The 23,008-nt window shown below is 42.1% G+C and overlaps 1 protein-coding gene across 3 annotated transcripts in view; it reads left to right on the top strand.

Moving 5' to 3' along the window:
• Positions 1–23,008, top strand: part of LOC120955076 (Ig-like and fibronectin type-III domain-containing protein 1) — a 117,751-nt gene that overhangs the window by 37,735 nt on the left and 57,008 nt on the right. For all 3 annotated transcript variants that reach the window (XM_049609430.1, XM_040375578.2, XM_040375577.2), the window contains one exon: positions 8,720–8,772. The gene's annotated coding sequence lies outside the window, so the exon portion shown is untranslated. The remainder of the gene's footprint in view (positions 1–8,719; positions 8,773–23,008) is intronic.

Raw genomic sequence — 23,008 nt, 5'->3', positions numbered from 1 at the left:
AGTGATTTGCTTTTTCGGCATTTGCTGCGCTTTTGGTGCAAATGGTTCCTTTTGTTTGCTCGGTTGTGTTGTTGGCTGGTTAGCATACAGCTGTTTTCTTAAGCCATAGTAAAATGATGAAAGAAAATAAACATTTTATTGATTTTTATTGCCATCCGCTGCAGACATGTTGTGCGGAAGAGGGAGAGTGCTTATTTGAGCATCTGTAATGCTTCGCCTTCATTGACACTTGTGTGTTAAGTAAAGCAATCACTACCCTGACTTGAGAACGGAACCAGTGAATCAACAATTCGTCATTCTAACGCGATCTTTAAGGTGTGTGGGTTAGATTTGGATTCTACAAAAATTGAAAGTGAGCTTCTAATTGATTTGGATTTGTATCCATAGTATTATTTTATTTGTGGTGGATATTAATTTATTCGATTGTCAGCCTAAAGAGGTTAAACAACACCTATACCTATTATTACCTATTCTAATACTAACTGTAAACTAGAAAGTAAAGCTTTCTGAAAAAGTAATAAAGTAGTATTCTGAGGTAGTAACAAATAGTTGTAATAATCCTTGTTACGAGAACTGGTACGATAAGTAAGAAAAGGGTTGTTGTATACTGTGTCGACGATAAACCACATTCAAAGTATTCCAATCTCTCGCATGCAATCCAAGGAGTGCCGGTGCGTCAATGCTGCCATCAGGAATTTTGAAGATGAAGCGAGCATTTGCTGCATAACCTCGATTTTCCAAAGAATTAAAGTCCAAAGGCCGGGGGACACTGTCCGTACTCGCTAGTGTAATTTTGATTTTCACTAGCGCATCTGGAGGCTGCTGACTGAAGCATTTTTTCTTAACAAAGTGGGGCCGCTTCAGAAAATATAGTTTTTACTTAATTCGGACAAGCAAAGTTTTGTAAAAGGTAGATGCACAAGTCCTGCACATTGCATCCATTTTCATGCAAAAAAAACGATAGAAAAACTACTTGATTTTGAGATCCGGTATAACCATTCCCTCGATGACCAAAAAAAGATTCCACAAACCGCCGCCAGATGTGCTAGTGAAAATCGAAATTACACTAGCGAGTACGGACAGTGTCTCCCGGCGTTAAAATGCGACATTGAGTGTCATAATCAGGCAATTCTCGTCAAACTCTTGTCCAGTCTCTTATCGTCCAACCGGGTCCTAAGGGACCAACAACGATTATCGCGAACTCTGGAGTTGAACGAACTAGGCAACAATGCCAAATGAGTTTTAGAATCCAGCGATTACACGGTTGATGAATCCCAGAGTATTGGTAGCTGTAGCGACTATACTTTCAAGCTATTGATGTAATGTAAGTGTCTCGTCTATCAACACATCAAGGTCGCAAACAAGAAAGGTGCAATTGAGCATAACATCAGCAAGACCATGATGATGCCGTTTAGGATTTCTATTGCAACAAAAGAGACCACCGAATATTTATTTAAACAAAGACTATCTGCATGTAATGCCTCAAGTGGATTGTCATCACGTTTTAGCATTTTCAATTTGTTTTATTTGATTAATGAACCTCCTGCAACACACAACCCGTTCGCACGGAAAGCAATGTGCATCATCCCGGTGTAAGGTTCACGAAAATATTTTCAATTCAACGCCTCCTGCCCTCCCCAATCACGCTCTCTTGTGCTTGTGTGGCTCGCTTGATGCCTGATGTGTCCACCAAACTTTGCACGCGAGACGTTCACAATGCAATCATTTGCAGTTTTCGGTTGTCGGTATTCCTATTACCCAAGGCATTGACGCCATGACTTGAGAACTCCCCCCAATCTCGACTGCATCGAATGCATTCGTCTGATTGCGAACGGTTGCACCAGGTGTGTGTATATTCTCAACAGCTCTAAATGGGAGTAAGAACGTGTTCATAGTACAAAGGAGACGTAGCCTCGAGAACGGAAACACGACCGGCGGTGGTAATAGGTGAGGGTAGTGAAAACGTGAGCAGCAGCGCAGGATATCTTGAGATAAGATCCCCCCGCACACGCGTGTGTTCGTGCACCACGTTTCGGTTCGCTTGATTTGGTACGATTGCGCTAGCTTTTCCCATTTGGAGAGACACACACACAAACGCGCGCGCGAGCGGTAAATCGGGTCAAGTGTGACTTCTGTGACTTGAAAGTGTAATTATGTTTTGTCGGTTGCGCACATCATTAACCCGCGCCCGTTCCCTTGATCATGCACCGTCCCTTGCGTCGCCCTCCAGCTCGCAAATAATCGCGTTTCGTTTATTGTTGTGTGCGCGGGATGGAAGCTGTTTAGTGTGTTTACCGACCCCGAACGAAGCTGAATGTAAACGCTCATTTTGAAATGAGATATCAAAACACCATTAGGAAGATGGCGCCGCTGGCTTTCAGTGTGTGAGAGCGTGTGTGAGTGATGATTACAAGATTGGGCGACAATAAGGCTTATTTCGACATCTTGATTGTGGCTGGCTGACAATCCAATCAGTCGTAGGAGTTTTGGTAGGGAATGGTGGGGGGGAGTGCAAGTGTGGCGTATCTAATTGCCATTTGGCACGTACGCGAGGAAATGGAATGTTTCAATTTTCGTGATGTGGTTGTGATGATTCATTGAAGGTGAAATACAATCGTAAATTAACTAAATAAATCACTTACCGGTTTCGAACGAATCGTGTGGTTTTGAAGGGTTTAAGCGAACGTAATTGGAAGTAGTAGCTGTGTATTCGAGCTAATCTTGCTTCATCGAATGCTTTAATGTTTCACAGCTCCTTCTCCAATATTACGATTCTTGTGCAAATTAAATTCTTTCCATTCTCATGAATTGGCTTTCATAAAACTAAGATTTGTATTCTTGGATTTGCTTTCATGATTCTTGTACAACGTTGGAATTTTGCAGACAATGTCTAGGCTTTTAGTTTGAATTACTGCAGCCAGTATCTCGGGATACATTATTGTTGGCTTACGAATATTTGGAAGCACACGTTTTTTTTCCAAATTACTAATTAATTAGTTTCCAAATCCAAAGTTTATTGGCTTGGTTTGGTTTGAAGCTAAAATTTTAGTCCGTTTTAGTAGTCAGCTATATTAGTCATCAGTTGGGACGTATTGTATTATGTTACAAATAATAAACCATTAAGAAGTCGACTGGTTTTCCATTTTTCAGTTTGTTACTAGAGATACTACTTTTAGGACATTTAAATACATCGTTTCATTTCATTTATGGCCTTTTTCAATCTCTCAGTTCATTGATTTAGTACAAAAAATCTGCCTTGTATACCATGCGCTTTAACGTGCTGCTAATGAAACATTGGACTTTAGTTGGAATTAATCATAACCCCAGAAATGCATTCACAATAGGAGTCATACATCTCAATGTTAATTATAATTTATTAAACGTAAACTGAAGTGCTTTTCGGTGTAATTACAATTACCTGTACACCTCATATTTGGGATACAAAAATCAATCCCCAACAACGGTCAAGTACCCTCTCATCCTTACCATATCTCATTCGACTCTGCACCTCGAAGTTATGGGTGTGAAATGGTTGATTCGGCATTTAGCAACAAATATACCGCGCGGCACACACACACACATTACCCATAAGCTCACTCACCCTTTCCTTTGCCCGCTCAATTGCCTAGTATATCTCCTGCACACCAAGGCCAAGGGAACAACCGGTGGCAGATCGGCCATATATTGTCACACGCGCCGAGCGATGCCTAGAGTAACCTTAACCTAGCTTACCCGGTTGAAGCAATCATCTTTTTAGGAATGTTGCAATACCGCGAACGCTTGCGCGTCCTCCGGCAGTGGAGTTATTTATTCTTGACATTAAAAAGAAGCAAGAAAAAATAACTACATCAACATCGAAGGCTCTCTCGCCGGGTAACCAGGTGAAGAACGAGCAGTTAATTTATAGAAAATAATAAAAACATCAATTCCCTACCACTATTCAAGCCGAAAAAGAACCGACGCACTGCTGCACCAGCTACTACTGATCGATAAAGGCACTTCTAGGGTGCGAGAGGCCACACTCGATCGGTTCTTTGTGCGCTCGATCGTGAGATACAAACACCTTTGTACACCTTTGGAAGGGTCGTTGTAGACGATCAAAACTGTTACCACAAACTGTGGTTTCATCCTGTTTAATTAACAATCAATTAGTGCCCAATCTGGTCAGGTTAGGTTAACCCCGCTGTGGATGTAAACTTTGATTCGATTGTAATCTGTGGGAGCGCTTGTGAGTGTGTTTTAAAGCTACTGTTCAAAGCCACATTTAAAGACACTGTAAGATGGCGATTATATGTGAATTAGTTAGCAATGTTAAAGCGTTTTTCCATCCGTCCGCTTTTTATTGTATACCTCCGGCGTTAGATGACCATTGAAGGGAGGACATATCGACCGTGAAAAGGCATTGCCATTGTCAATGTCGTCGACACATGAATGGAAGCTGTGATGCGAGCGGCGAGACTGTATGTAGCAATGTAGGATGGGGGTCGGATAATTTGTGTTTTGCTGATGGCGAATTTCGGTTCGAAGGTAACGCTCATCAGTCCGATAATTGAAACGGAAAACTGTCCATGTCTTACAAAGGAGATCGGTCTTGGCAGCATAATGTGTGTGTAACGAGCTGTGTTAATATTGAAATTCAATTAGAAAAAAAAAATATTTTTGTGAAACAATAACAAATTCTAGTTGGCTTGTCTAAGGCTTTTTAGCCAAACTTGCTAGGGTAAGCTTTTTCGGTAAGTGTGCAATTACATTTGTCAGATACGACCACCATGCTAGCGACCATTATTAGATATCTGTGACAGTTAAAAACATATCCTAATGATAATATACACGATCAAAAAATTTAAGGATTAAAAGAATCCAAAACCTATTCATTCCATGATCAATCATTTCATAGATTCCAAGATCTCTAGACGCAACACTCCATATGTCAAAAGATTAAAAAATACCTTGTTGTATACATCCATAGATCCCAAGATGTATGAATCAAAATATGCAATGATTTAAGTATACAATGATCCTATCATGCAAATATTCAAGGTCCTAATATCCAATGATCCTATCATCCAAATACATACACACAATAATTTGTTTTTTTTTGGTCGTTGAAGTTTGAACAATTCAACGACTCAAATACTTAAAGGTAGCAAAATCAAGAGATCTAACGTTAAAGAATTTCAATGATTATGTTAAAGGACATTCTTCATAGTCCAATTTCTGGAAATGTCAAAATGCAGTTAGTTTGTCTTTAACTGTTTTGTTACTGGAGTTAAAGAGTAATTGTGATAGGCTTATGTGTAGTTTCATGGTTTCCATGTACAATAGGTTTCTTTCCATGTTAGCGTGTGAACATGGAAGTTTAAACTTAAGCCGAAATATGTCGTACTTTACTTGAAATAATACCAAGAATATATATTAAATGAAAATATCACATCCACAAACTGCATTGTAATGTAAGTAAAAATAATCTACATTAAATTAAGTTCTACCTTCAGAACAGTCTGCCTTGTGCGCGCAACTGAAAACAAATTGTCTTCATCTACTCAGTATTTACCCATTGGCTAATCTTTCCTCTCGACCGAGCTCCGACAGATTCCTTTTAATTGCCACAACACCAAATTACTTAGCAGTGAGGTGAAGCCGGTTGTTCCGGCTTGCTGTAACAAATCGAGCTTCATATTTCAATCCTAAAGCGTCGGAACATAACATTGCACGTGTAGGACTTCTTCCGTGCGTCCCACACACAGCTCCACTTACTCCCTCGTGTGTGGGTTTGTGGGTGTGTGGGTGTGCGTTGGTGACGATTGTTTAACAACACGACCAATCTGCGGTTTAGCCAATGCGGCGGGGACTCCACTGACTTCAAACGAGTGGTATTTTCCGGGTAAAATTTATTACCACTTTTCCAGCAGCGGCAGGCCACCCTACCGTACGACACGGAGTTTGGCGAAGGGGAAAGAAAAATCCACAAACCGATGGTTGCGTCAGTTAACGATTTGCACGCGGGAAGAGGAGCAATAAAGTTGCCAACGGCAGCTTAGCACAGGAAAATCGAGCTACACACAGAACACTGCTGTGCAGCAATGCTGGTGCAAAGGTGTTCCGCTCGCCCGCACCACCGGGAAGCCAAGAATTTCGGTTACGAGTGGAAAAGATACGCCTTGCTGCGACTCTTGTGCGCCAGATTGTTATCGAGGGTTATATTGGCTTTCTTCCTTTGCGAGGGTGCATATTCCCTCTCTAGCTCCCAGTCTCTTGCTGTCGGGGCGAATGAGAAACCACTCGGAACGGTCCCTCGGAGTAATCTTGTAGCTGGGTGCTACCGTGTAAACTCGCGAAGGCAAACGGCGGCTCCCTTGGTACTGTACTGCGAAAGCTAAACGAACCGCGCCGTACCGATAAATCTATTGCCATAAAAATGCCATCAAGTACGGGGTTTCCCTTTTTCGTGTGGGTTATTTGGCCGCACAAATTCGCGGAGGGAAAACGGTGCTGTAAAACTAAATTTGCTGCTTGTGCGAACGATTGCGGCTGTGGGGATGGTATCACATTGACCTAAAGAGTGTATATGGAGCAGGAGTGTGTGTGTGTATTTGTTTGTTATTGGAGTCAAATTTCATCCGTAGAAAAACACGTGAAGTATCATTAGAAGGATGGCATGTTTGGCAGATACCCAAGACCGTTGCGGTAATGTGCTGTGCTCGTTAATGATTTAAAACACGCCCAGTGCTCGGTATTTCTGGGGAAAAAGGTATCAGGCTTAAATTTTAGTGTTGTTTTTTTCTACGAAAAACGTTTTACGAGACAATTTTGAAATGCCTTTTAGGAGTTTTCTTTTTTTGTGTCGTATTGTACATGCCTTTACTGCAAACAATTCTAGCATCTTCTGTCAAGTAGCGAATTAAATTTTAAGAACGGATTTGGCATATTACAACTGCAGTCTGGATTTTTTTCCATACATAAATGACAGTTACAGTCTGCGTTATTGGATTTTGATAGTTGTTGTTTACATATCATCTTCAAAACGTATTATTCTACGGATTTCGACGACATAAGAGAGTTATAACACTTTTTTACATTGTATTCCATGAAACAGAATATACATGTTTGAAGACATCTATCCTGTAGGCTCTAACGAACCTGTAACAATAATCATTTGCTATCATTTTTTCAGACTGAAAGCTTAGCGTTTGACGCTTATAACTATGTGAGGAAATTGCTGGCAAAAAATGTCAAACTCTATAGTTATATGCGTGGAACACAAATACAGGTGCGACATCACTGCAACAGCCTCGCACCCATGCCGATACGATAGGAGCCGATCCCGTCGCGTCAGATCGTTATCAGCATCCAAGCGATAAGCACGCAATAATCATTTTGAATAAAAGCTGTGGTTCCATACTCATAACTCTATATTAAAAAAAAACTCAGTTGAAATCGTTAAACTCCTCTTTGTTGGAGTAAGGCTGTTATTCTACTTTAGACACGTCTAATCAGGCAGCAGACAAGGTGTAGTAATCTACTGCCTCAAAGCCGACACGAAAACGAGAAGATAATATACACCTACCATTTCCCAATCAATCTTTCGTCATACCAATTGGGAGCAGCTGGTAACACCTGTACAGGCAGCTTTTTCATGTTCAAAACTATGAGAACACCTAACACTAACGGCCTGTGTGTATATTCTCTGTTTTCTTTTCTATTTCGCTCGGGAAATCTGCATTTTAGGAAAAGGGTTTCCAGTGCTGAATTGTTATGCTTTCTAAAAGGTCTCACCCCCGAAAAACAAGAATGTTGTAGCAGCTGAGAATGTTTTGCAAATCTTAGGAATTAATCGTACGGATCTCGTTCTCTCGAGCCACCACGATCACCAGGGTCAGCTGCCTCCCGGTTCCGTTTGGGAGAAAATAACAAACCAAACACACAAAAGTCCTACCACTGGTGCCTCGGTTGTCGAAGGCTCTTTCAGAGGATGGAAGATTTATGCTGCAAAGCTTGCTGTTGGAAGATCCGCCTCCCTCCCATACTACAAGAGCATCGACAAGTTCGGGGCAACAAAAGGGTTAGAAATTGTTTCCTCGATATTTTGTGCCAACTCCGTAAACTGGCCAACAACAACAACGGCAGCAACCCTTGGGACGATGGGAAGCAAAACAAAACAATCGCCTCCACCCGGGAGAGTGTGGATGCGTATGTGTGGGAGCCATCGGGTAAATGAAATAGTGCGGCTTCTCTATGGGTACACCGGTGCGCTTCGGTCTCCCAACCCCAAACGCATAGTTTTGGTTGCAAGTTGTTGAAAGTTTTGGTTTAGCTTTCGGGAAGGCCGGTTTGCTGCAAAAGGGAGAACCATTTCTCGGAAGGTCTAAGTTCTGCGCTTGGGTACCGGTTCATATATTATGCTCTCTCATTCTCCATTGGACAAGAGGGAGCTTTGAAGGTGTTTTGGGGTTGAACAGTACTTTCGCCATGCTACAAATGAATGCTCATAACACGTAATTGATTAATGGTGAAGTATTTTTACCTGCTTTTGTGTGATTAATGTAATGGTTTCGATGGTCCTGATTACAACAATCACAATCGGCAGCAATTAGGGACGATAAAGCACTGCTGGCAAAAGCACAAAAACAAATTAAATGCTACCAATACCAACTAAAAATACCCAAACCGTACGGTTGTGTTTCACTTTATTTATGTTGGTTTCCTTTTTTCGTTACAGCTTGATTGATGATCCGGTGGAGGTAAATTCGAACGTCAGCCCCGTACCTTGCGGTAAGTAATTAAACAAACACACTCGCGAAAGGTTCTTGGTCGCTGGCGATCAACTCGCCTAGACCCAGCTAGTCTATCGTGATTGGAGACGGTTTTGCCGTAGAACAATATCAAAAATAACGAAAACCCAAAACACCCACCCGAAAGCTTCGTGCTAAATTAACATGATCCTTGCGTGCACGATGGGGCAAGTCTCGCCCTACCCCGTCGACTCCGATTGCGCAAACCGTCCTTGGCGTTCGTGATGTAGTGCGATAAAATGAAGCCTCTCCTCCCTCGCTTTCAGTATAAAAACAATCGAATTTTGATTTTGGGGTGCGTTGAATCCTTAAAACAATTCACCGAAAGCTCTAGGCTAGGTGTGCAAGGTTCCTCAGTGAGCTTCTCGCTCGTGTCAAATTTTGGGTGATGGTAAATGGTAAAACGACCACGATTCAATTAATCCTGGGTTGTATGGAAAAGCGAGCGTAGTGTTGGGTGTGTAGCTTTTTTTTAATGCAAAGGTAAATTAAAATAAACATACAAGGTCGTGTACCGCCTCATGCTGTGGCCATTTTTAACAAGCTGCTAAAGATGGGGTTCCTCCCGATTTGGTTTTAGAAACATTCAATGTTTCAATGCTAGCAAACACGCGCCACCACAATCAGTGTCGATTCGAGCATAATTTATTCCGCTCATGTTTCCGTGCACTTGTCATCTTCAGCTCGCGAACTTTCGTGACAACCCGATAATTAGTCTTCGAGCGCCCGTGTGTATGACCGGCATCACGACTACGTTGACCGTGGCGTTTACAGCACGCCTCGCCATCGGATTCCATCATATCCGCCAACGCTATCCAAGCGGTCGCGTACGGAATAGTAATGCTGGCCTGCTGGCGGCACTGTGTGTGTGTATGAAATGACGCTTTTACGAAAAGCAGTCAACCGGCCGCGCACGCAAACTTTCGATAATGCGAACAAAGCGTCGCAACAAACGGGGCCCGCTTGCTTGCACTGTCCTCGTTGGCGCAGGTTCAGAAGTCAGCTGGACGGGACCGTACGGTTTACCTCAAGGACGCGCGTACCGACGGCGCGTGTCGCAATGTTTGTTTGTCGCCTGGTATGGCCAAGAGCTTGGATGTGTGTCCGGCAAACGTGGTAGAATTTTTGTAGCGCAATGGCGCCACAAGCGACCCGTAGTGGCCTGGAAGGGTCCGAGATAGGTTGACGGTTGTACACGTAAATAGTAGCCGTGTAACAAATCCCACTGACTGTTACCCGTTTGTCGAGGCAATCGATTCCATTTGCTAGGCATTGATCGATGAAATTATGTACACAATACTTTTTTGGGGAGGTGTTGCGAAAGAATTGTGGGGACATCCTTAAGAGGAATAACATTACGTTATTTAAATGGGGAGTATTTCATCATATGGTTGACATCGAAATTGGTAGTACTTTGTTCTTTTGCTTGAATATGAAATACTCCATGCTTCAAAGATTTAGCTTGTATCGATCGATCTGAATCCGGTGCAAGTCGTAGTTAGAGACAGAGAGAGTTTCGCTATATAAAACAGGGGAGATGAGAAATTCGATCTTGAATTTGAGACATACCTGACAATGTGCTATCTTGTCAAAATTCGTCTGATTTTGAATCCGAATCGTATTCAGTTTTTAGGAATCGGAATGGGATCCACGACTCCACTTCGAATTACCCATCATTACTTTTCAGTCTCTGAGTACCAGACATGTCAGCCAAGGAATAATTTTTGTTTTGGTTTTGGTTCTTAGAGTTTAATAAGACATAATCTGAATTATGTTACAAGTTGTCCAGATTCATTATCTATCACAGTATCTACAATAATTGCACATTCTTGCTTCGTTATCTTTAAACTAATATCTCGGCAACTTAGAAGTCTTGACTTCAAGATATCCCATTCCTATTGAGGATTGTTTATGAAATCCTTAGACTTGCCAGATTCATGCCGTATGCTGTTTAATATTCAAGCTTTGTTTACATATAATGCAAACCATTCTATTTTGACTTGTGCCTAATAACATTAAGCTGTGGCACTGTTCCTTTGGTATGTCACCAAAGTAAAATATCAAGGATCCAGATTGGATTCATTATGAATTCTCAACTATTCTAATAAGGGAAAAATAGTCATGCGTGCAAATTGGAACCATATTGATAATAAAGAACCAATCTTAAGACTGATGATATAATTATCCCCAGGAATACCTACTTGCAAGTATTTATTACATACACTACAAGAAAATGGGGATTTCAGAGTTAAAACCTTGCCGTCTTCAGTAGCAATGTCTGGTGGACACGATAATTCTCAAACCTTGTTCTCCCTAAACAACTCCGTAATTATTATGTTCTAATAACTATGGACCTATTTTACTTGCTTGCGTGCACAAAATTTGTTCAAGGTAAACCCCTCCATTGCCTCACACGGTTACGCAACACGCCGCAGCAAGATGATCTGAAATGATTCACCTGGGAAGGAAGTGAATGGATATTCTAATTCCTCTCCCACCTGTGCATCCAAATCCAATACCGTCAGTCACCCCGAGAAGATGAGCTCACATATACAAGCACACACACATACATATTGGTATCGTTTCGGGCCCACGGTCAAGGTGTTCTTGGTTCTTGGTTTGATCATTAATCGTCCATCTATCACACATCGAAGCGCCTCTTACCTTCTCGGCTAGGGCCCATCGTCGACCATCTTAATTAATCAACGACAGTGCGCTCGACCTGGCAGTAGGTAGAAGCACCGCCGAGTCCCACACTTAATTACTTCCTTTGTTCTCATCGGTTCGAATCTGCCACTCGCCACGATAAACGACACCTTCACGGGTCGCGGTCTAATCGCTGGACACGCGAGATTCTTTTCCCCCACCACTGCCGTGTGCCCCCAAAGTTGATGTTGTGGGAGGAATCGGCTCTGGAGGCACAGCAAGCAGAAACAAAACCTGTATTGTGGTCGTGCTCCATTCCTCCTATTTCCAACGCCTAACCAACACTCAGTTTTCCACCTGCTGATGCAGCTTGACTTGACTTGCCGCTGTGGTAGCAGCGTTGTTGCTGCTGCTCATGCCGGTACTGTCCGACTGGATATTACAAAGCGGGCGGCCCGCATTGTCTCGGGTCGTACGCAAATCCGTGTACGCCAGAGCACTATCTCACACCGACCACAAAGACTCCCGGGGCTGCTCAAGATGCATTTTCTATCCGCCTGCGTGCAATTGCAACCTGAGAACGCGAGACTGTAGTTACGTTATATAACCCACCGCTTGCCGCTTGTGCTGCCCCCGTGGGCTGTTGCCGGTGCAAACATGCCAACTGCGCTCGAAACAATGCCAATAAATTAACCCTTCTCCTCCGCGTCAGGGTCAACGGTGGAGATCCGTATGGATTAAGGGCGCGAGAACGGGGCGGCAAACGCGGCTGCTGCTGTTGGATTTTGGGACAGATTTTCCGGATAGCTGGGACTGGGACTGAGCTAGATACTAGCAGCAGCAGCAATAACAGCAAGCGCATGATTTTGATTGGCACGTTTAACTCACTGGGACGGGAGTTATGATATAGTATTTTCCTCTGTGGTTGTGTTTGGTCGTGCGGTTGGCGTAGTTGATAAACAGAAAGGAGCGCAAGAAAGGAGGAATAGTTTGATGTACTAATCCGTGCACTAATTATATGATCCGGCTTATTTAAAACTTTTTTTCTGAAGGATTTAGATAATTATGTAAATGCTACTTGTTCAAATTCCTCTTTTTAACTAAATTTATATCTCATAATCCGTATTATGGAGTATTGCTCGGGTCATATTGCTAAATTATACCAATATTCATGCATCCGAATTCACCTGAATTCATGCGAACTAATACTACTTGTATATGTATTTGTTACCAATACCAATGTTAGCAATAGCTCGTATCGAAAATTCAATGGTCCACTATTTTTAATGCATCGAGCATGCGATATAACGTTATCAATTGAGTCCATCAATCCTTGCAGTAAGATATACTCTTTTCTACACTTGCATTTTGGAAGTTATTAGCTTGAACAAGTCCCTACTGGATCTTCGTCACTGTACGTTAGCAAGATTTACTTGTCTATTGCTACACATGTTCTCTGTCCCGTATCAAATGGATGAGTGTTTCTACGGAGTGCCATCCATTATTGCAGAGCGATGCACAGTTGACATCAAAAGCATTTCCCGGAGCCAGTCACAGCTAGCCCTGCTGGTGGTGCTATCTTACATCTACAACTTTCAGAAAGGACAAATTCAATAACTACCGACAGCTGCAATAAGAGTATGATTCCCTTTGGTGCTGAAACAATTTTATTTACACCCCCTAAATTTCAACCATCAATCACACACCAGTTGGCACATTTACTGCCCGGTTGCTCTTGCAGTTCGTGTAAATATTTGAAGCAATCGCACTCCGGAGTAACGCTCCGAACGCCCCGGAGTGACAGTTTGAGCATTGAGCGATCGGATCTTCTTGGCTAGAGTAGAGCAGTAGGGTGGTGTGCAAATGAAGCAGTGCACAAGCGAAGGTCCCTCGTTCCTTCACAGTCCATACATCTCCGGATACACTCTGTGTCGTGATATCGAACTAGGGAAACTTTGAAGTGTGCTCAGCTTTTTTTCCCACTCTGTTCATTCCTTTCGAACAAAAATTGTTATCCAACCAAGATTAAGCGCTCTGGCTAACGAGAAAAAAAGAAGAATGTGAATATCAAACACCAGCGCTAGTGGAAATGGGGAGAGCGAAACGGACCTCTGCTCTGTGATGATAGGTAAAGGTGTATGCAGCAGTAGTTGTATCAGTGTCGAACGGTTTCACTAAGAACATCCTGTTTGCCGACGGGAAGAGGAGGCAGCAAAAGAAAATCTAAAGCTAGTTCGAAAAAACGGTATGCAATTCCGAGTTCTTTCTCCCCCTTTTGCTGTGCGATGGCTCAGCAACATCCGTTTCGCCTTTGGTGTTCGAGTTGATCCCTGTTTAATGGAAAGTTTGAGAAGGGTCGCTCCGAGCGGGCATAGAACCAACCGATGAAACACACTCAAACAACGAGATCACTGTTTTCATCCACCTTTCGCGTAACATTTCTTGCGATAGTTACAAGTGCACTTGGCAAAGGACAACGGGGCGACGACTTATGAGGATGACTTTGGTGCTTCTTTTCGCAACGCAACGGATGTAGTAGATTGAGATGCAAAGAAAAAATCGTATCCTGCCAAGAAGCAATGTACCAACAATCAACAAAAAATTGAGAAGGGGGCAACAATCTTTCTCACCTCCTCAACATAAGCAATCATCCAGCCAATGCACGGGAGCATGTGCACTGTGTTGTCGGTCTTGTGCATCTTGCCTTGTGCATCCTCGATGGACGGGATGGAGAGAGGGCACCCGGTGGAATCTTCATAAATTTTTAATAATATCTCCCAAGTCCCCTCCAGCGTCTTTTTGCTCGTTGTTTACCTCTGCAACTTTGTGTACCAAGCGCCAGGACACAGCTGCATGGTGCTGCTGCAAAATGTAAGTCTCGTCTCGTTTTTCTCCCTCGCATCAAAACGCCTTACCCGTGGCCAACTAATATCTACGATGTGTCTTACGGCAGGACCCTATGAACTCGGCAAGCGAACTCGGCAGCACAAAATGTAGGCAGAAAGCAATCCGGATGTCTTCCTGAAGAAGCATGAAAAAACCGGTGTTGTCATATTTCATAGCGATTCGTTAAAGCCCCCATGGGATGCATCGAGACAGACTGAGAGAGAGCGTGGCTGAAGTTGTCAAGCTCTGCTGGTTGTCGAGAAGAGGAAACGTTGTCAGCTTATGACGTGAAGATGTTTGATCTACGTGATTGAAGTGATTGGAGACCCGTACCCGGAGCTGTCAACCTGTGTGTATGATGTCGCCTTCGCTCCGATAGGCGGTAAAGGTAGATGATTGAGCAGTCACCGGAATCATCATCAGCAGCTGCAACAACCTTTTCAATGGTTTGCTTGGGGTCACGTGTCCCTGAACGAGACTTCGGGGGGGAGAGTAGAGTAGACAAGCATTCGGATGTTGGTTTTAAGCAGCGGCAACCGACCTGTTGAGCGGATTTTAATCCAGAGAGGTTAGGCACAGCGTCACGACAACGATGTCATTTGTAGCTTTGACCGCGTTATCTAACACGCCCTGTGGAGGATCCGATTACCCAGGGGAGTTGTTTTATTCCAGATGTGCCATACATCAACCTGCTTACGTGGCGCTAGTGTTCTGGTTGCGTTGATTAGGCCAAGCGATTGGAGGAACCTGCAATGTTCTAGGCTTGGGAAGTTCCCGAAGATGAGATTGTACCATGCACCACACTCCATTCACTTTAATCAAACCGTGTGACCTGTGTTGTTTCACGTGGGGATGAGTACGCAACCGACCAGCAGATCCAGCTTGCCACATTCTCAGTGCAGTATTTAAAAGCCGCCAAGTCATCCTCCGAGATGAGACTCTTCCGAACATCTTCTTCGACGTTCTCTTTCCGAAATCAATTACGCGAGACCATTGCGCGTTGCGTGCGCTTGATAGACTTTCGATTCGGGCCGTTGGTCCAAATGTTGTTGTGAGTGTTTAGCGAACTCCCTTGTTGTCCACCGCGCTCCCTCTCCTTCCCCTTTCATTAATCTTGGGCCATTGGGCCGGCAGAAACCGGTTAAATAGAATTTGATTTGTTCTTTGACTTTGAATCGAACCTGCCGCACTGCTGCGGCAAGGTGAAACAGGTTCCCAGGTCCGGTCGGTTTGTGTGTATGTGTGTGTATGAATGCACCCTTTAAATCCATTTTATTTCCAAACCCCCCTTGGGTGCAGCGTTGCATCCGACGCGCCACCTACTCCATGTTTCGGGTTAGCCACTCGCGCTCTCTCGGATCCCATTCCTTCCAGGAGCGGCTAGGGTAGGAGCTTGCTCTGGTAATGACACTAAAAAACAAACGACTCAATCTTGCGCCCCTTCGCCGCAGCAGTCCCCCGGAGCACCTGGGTGCACTAACTTCCTTCGTGCGGTCAGAGCAGGGCGACCGGTTGTTGCACCTCGCAGTCCGTGGTGCAACTAAACCGAACGTACGCGGGTGGGCGAGATGCTGCGGTGAATGTGCCTCATGGGCGAGTTGCTGTTTGTTGGACGGCTGCTGGAGTTTGTGGTTTTGTGCCAACTGGGGGTGGGATGTTGTTGTTTTTTTTTTTTTCGTCTGCACCGATACAAACCCGGCAGCAGCGCTCATTGCAGGTGGTTGTACCTGCTCTGGTCCGTCAGGCAGAATGTGGTTTCGATTGGTTTGCCGATTAGATTGGCGATTTTTTCATTTCCTTCTTTTGCTGCACAAACTTGCAGTGGCGGCAGTGCGTGCTAGAATGGTTTGCATCAAAATGTATTCAAAAATTTGCAATCTACATCACAAACTCTAACACCTGATTTGTAGCTTGTTTGAAGAAGTGCATAATTTTTAGTAATAAAAATGTAACAAAACTAGCTTTATAAGAGCTTTATAAGAGTTTAATAATTATTAAACGGAGTGGAATAATTTAAAGCACCCAATTAAAGGAAACTTTAACTGTGTAGCGAGTAGTAGAGTTGGGTACAACTCGAGTGAAATATTTCATTACAAAATTTATTTACATTTAATTAGATACAAATAGTTACTCGCAAAAACGAGCTAAAACTATGTAGCTACTAGCATGCGTTCTATGAAGTGAAATTCTATGGTTGAAAGATGGAATATGCAAGTTATCGAGTCGAGTCGCTTCTCTTCGGAGGTTGCTTACAGACTGAGTTTATTCTACAAAAATATCCGTTACATATGTGGTTCACGCATACTTATAATTAAACCAAACACTATCAACGCAATACTGCTTAGCTCTATATCTAATAACCTATACAAATACTAATAAGATATTTACAGTGTGGTAGCTTGCTTGAGAAAAGTTTCAGATATAAGATCAGATTTCCATATCTAATAAGAATATTATATTCATGCTTGCTTTCATTATAGGAAACGTGGACTCAATTTCAACAGAATAAATTTCTGGATATAAACTTATTCTGGCTACAGCCATATCATATTCGAAACTGGCGGAGGATTTTTAGTTAATTAGAATTAAGACATCATTAACAACTCGTTCTATATGTTGTGTAAATTTTGAATCCAACATTAAACAATTTATCGAGGTTACTCTGTTATGCAAGTTTATATTACCGCTTAACTGTAAGGAACATTTGCTAGCTGTTTCTTTACTTTATTGAACTGTAATGAAGATATATATTGAAGATAATGTATTGTGAGGATGAATTTTACATTAGAAACAATGCTTACCGGTCAAAGATAAATGTGAGAGTTGTCGCTTTCGCGTAATTGTTTAGTTTTTGCATAAAGCTAGACTGAACTGGAATTAATTTGACTTTTTTCCGTTTCAGAAATTTATTTTTTCTTTTTCTTGTTTGTTTACGAGCAAAAAACAAGGATAAATAATATAATGCTGTTTTGACCATTAATTAAACAAAATTAAACACGCTGTATGACATGAAACATCTTACCTTTAACGTCATTTGCTATTGTACCGTTTGAAAAAATGCTAAACAAAAAAAAATAGATTGACGGTATTGTACTCGTTTCCTCCTGTCATCCGGACATTTCAAACGTTTTCACTCCGATGAATAAGTAAAGTGTCACTGTCAGGTGGAATGAAATGTGCCATGGTTTTGTTGGTTTAATTCAACGAAATTTCGTTACCAAATCGCGATGATGATTTGATAAGTGAACAAAAAGTGCGCAAATAAGTGATGAACATTTTACGTTATTTTTACGATAACTACGGAACACGGAATTTAAATGTTGGTTTTTATTTTAATCAATCTTTCAAATAACTCTGATCTATTGAAGAATGTTATGTAAAACAATTACCGGTCGATCGAAATTCCTGTGTTTCTTTTTCCGCTAAAATTAACCTTCAAATCAAACCCATCCATCACCATTTCGAGTGTCGTAGTACAATGAATAATCCAAACATTCTTTAGCAAATAACAAATTAAAAAGAAGGATCAAACGTTTTATGCTCTCCTCACATAACTTCCCAAACATACAACACACTCTGTCTCTCTCTCTCTCGTGCATCAGTCTAAAAATTCCTCAAATCTAAATTTCAAATACGTTCCCATACAGCAAGCTGCAAGCACACAAATTGCTGCCCTTTCCTATTCGCATTTTTACTAAATGGCCCATTCTTTCGAATTCATATTTCACGCGCTCAACTGTACCTCCCGATCAGTGGGAGGTAGGGGAGTCACTCCCATAATAGCAAGCACGCGACGAAAAAAAAAAGAATGCCCATTTTCATATTTTAGCGCAATTTCTTTGTCAAACTGCAACGACAGTATAAAGTAAGGAATAAAAAAAGCACACACACACACACACAGAGTGAAATTTTAATATGAATGGCATGTAATTGTATTTGACAAAGCAACCGGTCAGTGTTGGAGCCCGGAAAGTGAGTGAGTGAAAGAAAGAGTCGCCAGTTACCGCTGTTTTTAAGGGTTTTGCTATGTTTTTGCCCTGCCCTCCGAACTGTGGTGGTTCAGAGAAAATGGTTCCCCCACACGCGACGCAAATGGTGTGTAGAACGTAGTAAGCAACGATTTTTTTTATAAACGCTGGCAAAAAGGTAGAAAACACCCAGGTCATTCTTGACCCAAATAGACGACTTGTGCTCGTTGCAAATGACCTTTCCCTATCAAAAGCGGTGGTGGTGGACATGATTGGCGGGTGAGTGAGGGGAAATAAAATTGCTCCGGTTCAGTTTTTTGTTTCTTTTATTTTTTTTCCGTTTGTTTGACAGGGAAAATAGAGGCTTTGAATTTCCACCGCATTCACCTCGGCCTGCTTGACGTGAGCTGGTTTTTAGACGTGTGTTTTCCACTTCACCCTTTCGTGGTTTGAATTGACCTCCATCGCTCTTCGCTGCTAGCCCACAGTTTTCTTCTCACTTCAGTGGGCACAATCGAGGTTTTTTTTTTATTTTTTATTTGCCACCAAAACACAATCGTTGCCGGTCAACTATGGTGGCTAATGTTGGCACCTTTGGTTTTGGGGCAGACGACGACGGACGGGATGCAAAGAATAATTCCAAACACAGACACACAGACGAGCACCGACGTGCAAAATTGTGCTAAAATTGTGCAGAACGTTTTCCACGTGGTTTGATTTTGCAAGTCCGCCAATCAACGCGCGATCGGCAACCGGGAGATGATGACGGCGCGTTCAATGGTCAAGCTGCTTCCGCTTCTCAAGCGCCGGGCAGATGTAAACGCCACTGTTATCAGCAGTTTGCACACGCCATCACGCCACTGCACGGACAGCAACAGCAACACACGGGAAAGGGCCAAATATCTGCAGCGATCTAGGGCCGGCCGGCCGGGCAGAAGATAGCAGACGCGGCCGAACACGCGGCAAAGGATGCAGTGTTTGTTAAATTTATTGAATGCATGCATGCAAATGCCGCGGAAAACTCTGCCCTCTCGAGTCCCGAGGGGTCGCACCGTGTGTGCAGCAAGCGGTGAGAATGCTCAAGGCTGTTTCAGCAGCGGCACGGTGCCTTCATTCGATGTGATGTGCTTTTTCCCTCGGTCCCTGGCAGGGGCAAAATATATGGCTCGTTCGCACTGCAGTTCGATTTCCCTTGTCTCTCGCGTGCGCGCTCTTATTTCCTTTCACTTTTTTTTTTGTTGCTCGTGCTCGTGTGTGTAGAGCTTTCGGGGTCGGGAAAATGTCAAGACCAACCCGCGTTCGGGGTGGTTCGGGCGGGCGACCGCGCTCAGTCCCGAATGCATAGCGTTTGTTGCTGCAGCATTACAGTTTTCCCCAGTGTGCTAGAGAATGATGACGGGGGACCGGGTGAGGAAAAGGGAATTTTCTTCCTACCTCCCCCCTCATTCACATTGTAGTTTTCGGTTCGGTAGTGGAGAAGATATTGCACGAATAAATCACACACCGGGCGCGCTAGTAAGAACGGGAAGCATATGGGCGGTTTCCCGCTTGCGAAAGGATGGTTGCATGCGATGACAAATTGTTTTACTTTATTCTTTCCTCCCCTTGCCCCCTAGCCGGGCGGTGATGATGATCGTTCCGATTGTACGAACTGATCGAATGGAAGGGTTTATTTGGGAAAAAGTGTTGTTCCTATCTTATTGGGCGGGTATTACGAAGTTTGTCAGCTTGGAATGGTGCAGTCCTTGTGCATTCAAGTGCTTTTTGTTTAATTTTTTTGAATATTTTCATTTTCAAACATGAAGGGTTTAGTTACAAAACAATAATTTTATAAATTCAAAATTATTTTTTTCAAATCCAAAGAGAATTTTCAAAGAACGCATAACAAAACTAAGCAATGTATGATTGATTTACTTATAATTTTATATATGATTTAATTTATTTTTCTTGAGATTAGAACTCTTACTGACATGATTTTACATTTCGTGCCAAAACAAATCATCAAATCTTTTGTTAATATATCTAATTTTTTCGATAAAATCAATAGACACACTACATTGCACGTAGTAACAAAGAAATATGTTTTATTTGCTATGCTTTGTGTGCGGAATTCATTAGTTTAACGGTTTTAAAATGACGTAAAGTCCCTCAACTATGACGTCCTCCCAAAGGCCCTTATCCACCACCTGATATTTTTAATCCACCTTGGTCTAGATTATTCTAGCCTCAAAGCTAGAATTAGATTCGAGTGCCTGTTCGAAAAATGGCAAAACAAGGTGGTGTTTACATTTATCCCAAGGCGCATTAAAGAGATCAGGTGATGGAATCCAGAATCAAAGTGTATGTAGTTCAGGTGGTCTCATAGCATGTTTTTTATAACCAAATTTAAATATCTCTTTTTGACAGGATGAGTGAAAACTATTGTTCAAACAAGCTTTCTCAAGTTCAAGTTCAACAAGTTCAAACAAGACGAACACATAAAACACTCTTAAAATCTTCATTTAGAAACAGAAGCGATAACAATCAGCCTTGTAAATTCATACACCTTGGGATAGGACTACCTTTATTTTATACCCACTTTGATAGCTGCTCGAAAACTTCTATACAATAAAAACAGCTGACAGGCTGAAATTTCAGCCTACGAACCAAGGTGGATTTAAAAATATCAGGTGGTGGACTCTAGTGCATTTTGACAATTCGTCACTTGACGTAAGGTCCCCAGGATTCAAACTTTGTTTACATTAATTAAATTTGTTCATATAATTTATCTACCCCATTTTTTCAAATAAATATTCTTTAAAAATATATTTTGGACTTTGTGAGTTCTTATTTAACATTGAAACATACATTAAAGTGTGTTATTTTGTGTTATTCTGTGAATTTATTCTAGAATTCTTTGTGTTTTCGACATTTTTGATGATAAAAATTAAGAAATCATTAATTTTTTTTTCAATTTTTACATTAATTCCTCATTATCTACAAGCCGCATGGACAATTTACTTGAGATTAGAACTCATGCTAGCATGATTTTAAATTTCGTGCATAAACAAATCATCAAATATTTTGTTAATATATTACGTTTTTTCGATAAAATCAATAGACACACTAAAATGCACATAATAACAAAGAAATCTGTTATATTTGCTAAGCTTTGTGCGGAAACCAATGGTCAACGGTTCTAAAATGACGTAAAGTCCCTCAACTATGGCGACCCCCCAAAGGCCCTAATCCACCACCTGATATTTTTAATCCACCTTGACTTTGACAGATCTTTGAGCAAATTGTACTGACTTGACACATCAATTATCAAATTTAAAAAAAAACCCCTTTTGATTGGCTGTCAAAATCAGACAAAATCAAAATCGAAAACGTCGTTTCTACGAATCATCGTAACTTAAAGGTCTACTGTACTTGCATTAGATGCATTTGATTTATGGATGTTTCAATTAAGGTTTTGCTCGTTATTTTTTGCAAAGTCATAAAATTCAAATTTATTTTTGCTTCTTTTGTATAGAGCTATATTTCTAAGTCTCCACTTCTAAACAAAAATTTCCAACAAAAAACTAATCTGAATTTTAATGAGAAAATATAATAGCTCACTTATAATGGCAGTATTTTCCCAAGCATGTGTATTTTCAAACAATGTTTTATGGTTAACACAATGTTTCAAATTTATTTACGGATTGAAAAACTGTTGAACTCGCGACGCTCAGCGGTTACGATGTAACAAATTTAGAAAGGTTTCTTTATTTCTCTCTCAGGATCTTCACAGATGTCACGTACATTATGTGTCTGTTTTTAGAAAATCCATTTTCAGAACAGATGAGTTGTAATAATTTTTAGTACCTAGCTTGCTTATTTTTTTGGGTAATTTATCAAACCTCTCATTTTATCGACGTTGTCATTGTAACAGATGCATTTGCGCTCTGGATTAAGCGAACACACAGGCAGGTCCATGTCGTCAGTATTGCACACACTGGATAATGCTAAAAGTCGTTGTTACAAAGCATATCACCCTGTCATGATTATTACGAAGGCACGATTGGCAACGGCAACGACGTATCCCGCACTAACTAAACCAGATTGAGAGCCGTGATGTAACGGCGGTAACCCATCTGGATTGATTATGAATACACGTCCGACAACGGCGACAGCCTAATATCAATAAATAAAGGCAATGCATTATCCCAGGCATGCATGTGTCCCCCCGCACATCAACGGTGTGCGATTCGCTCCAGTAAGCATCGATAAACAACCGTTTGATTATGCGCACCCGTGTGTCGGTTGCGTCGCACGGCAGACAGGCGGTTTATCCGCTCAGCCATCCTGCCCTGCGACGAACGACTGCCAGATGAGCAATCATAAAAGTGTACGTAGCACGTTCCTAATCCCACCTGTCCGGCGAGTCCTGTTTGGGAAAGCTTTCCGTGTCGTTCCTACTGCGCGAGGCAAGAAGAGGCCACAACAGGTAACTTTGCCAGAGACATATAACGCCGGGAAAGGCGGGATGACACCTGCTGTCATTTCTCCGTGCTTTTACGAGTCTGTTTTTCGCATCGGCCAGTAAGCTTTCCCCCCTCCCCCCGGAACCCAATTATAATGGGGCGATTTTGTTTGTGGAAAAATCGATCCTTCCCCTTTTTTACGTGTACGTGTACGTGTGCGTGAGGAATGTGGTGCTCCACTGGGTGGCCTTGAAGGGAGCAGTTGCCGGTT

This window comes from Anopheles coluzzii, chromosome 3, assembly GCF_943734685.1.
Source record: "Anopheles coluzzii chromosome 3, AcolN3, whole genome shotgun sequence".
Lineage (NCBI taxonomy): Eukaryota > Metazoa > Arthropoda > Insecta > Diptera > Culicidae > Anopheles > Anopheles coluzzii.
Note: the sequence above shows the minus strand (reverse complement) of the source record. Positions and strands in the feature narration are given on the sequence as shown.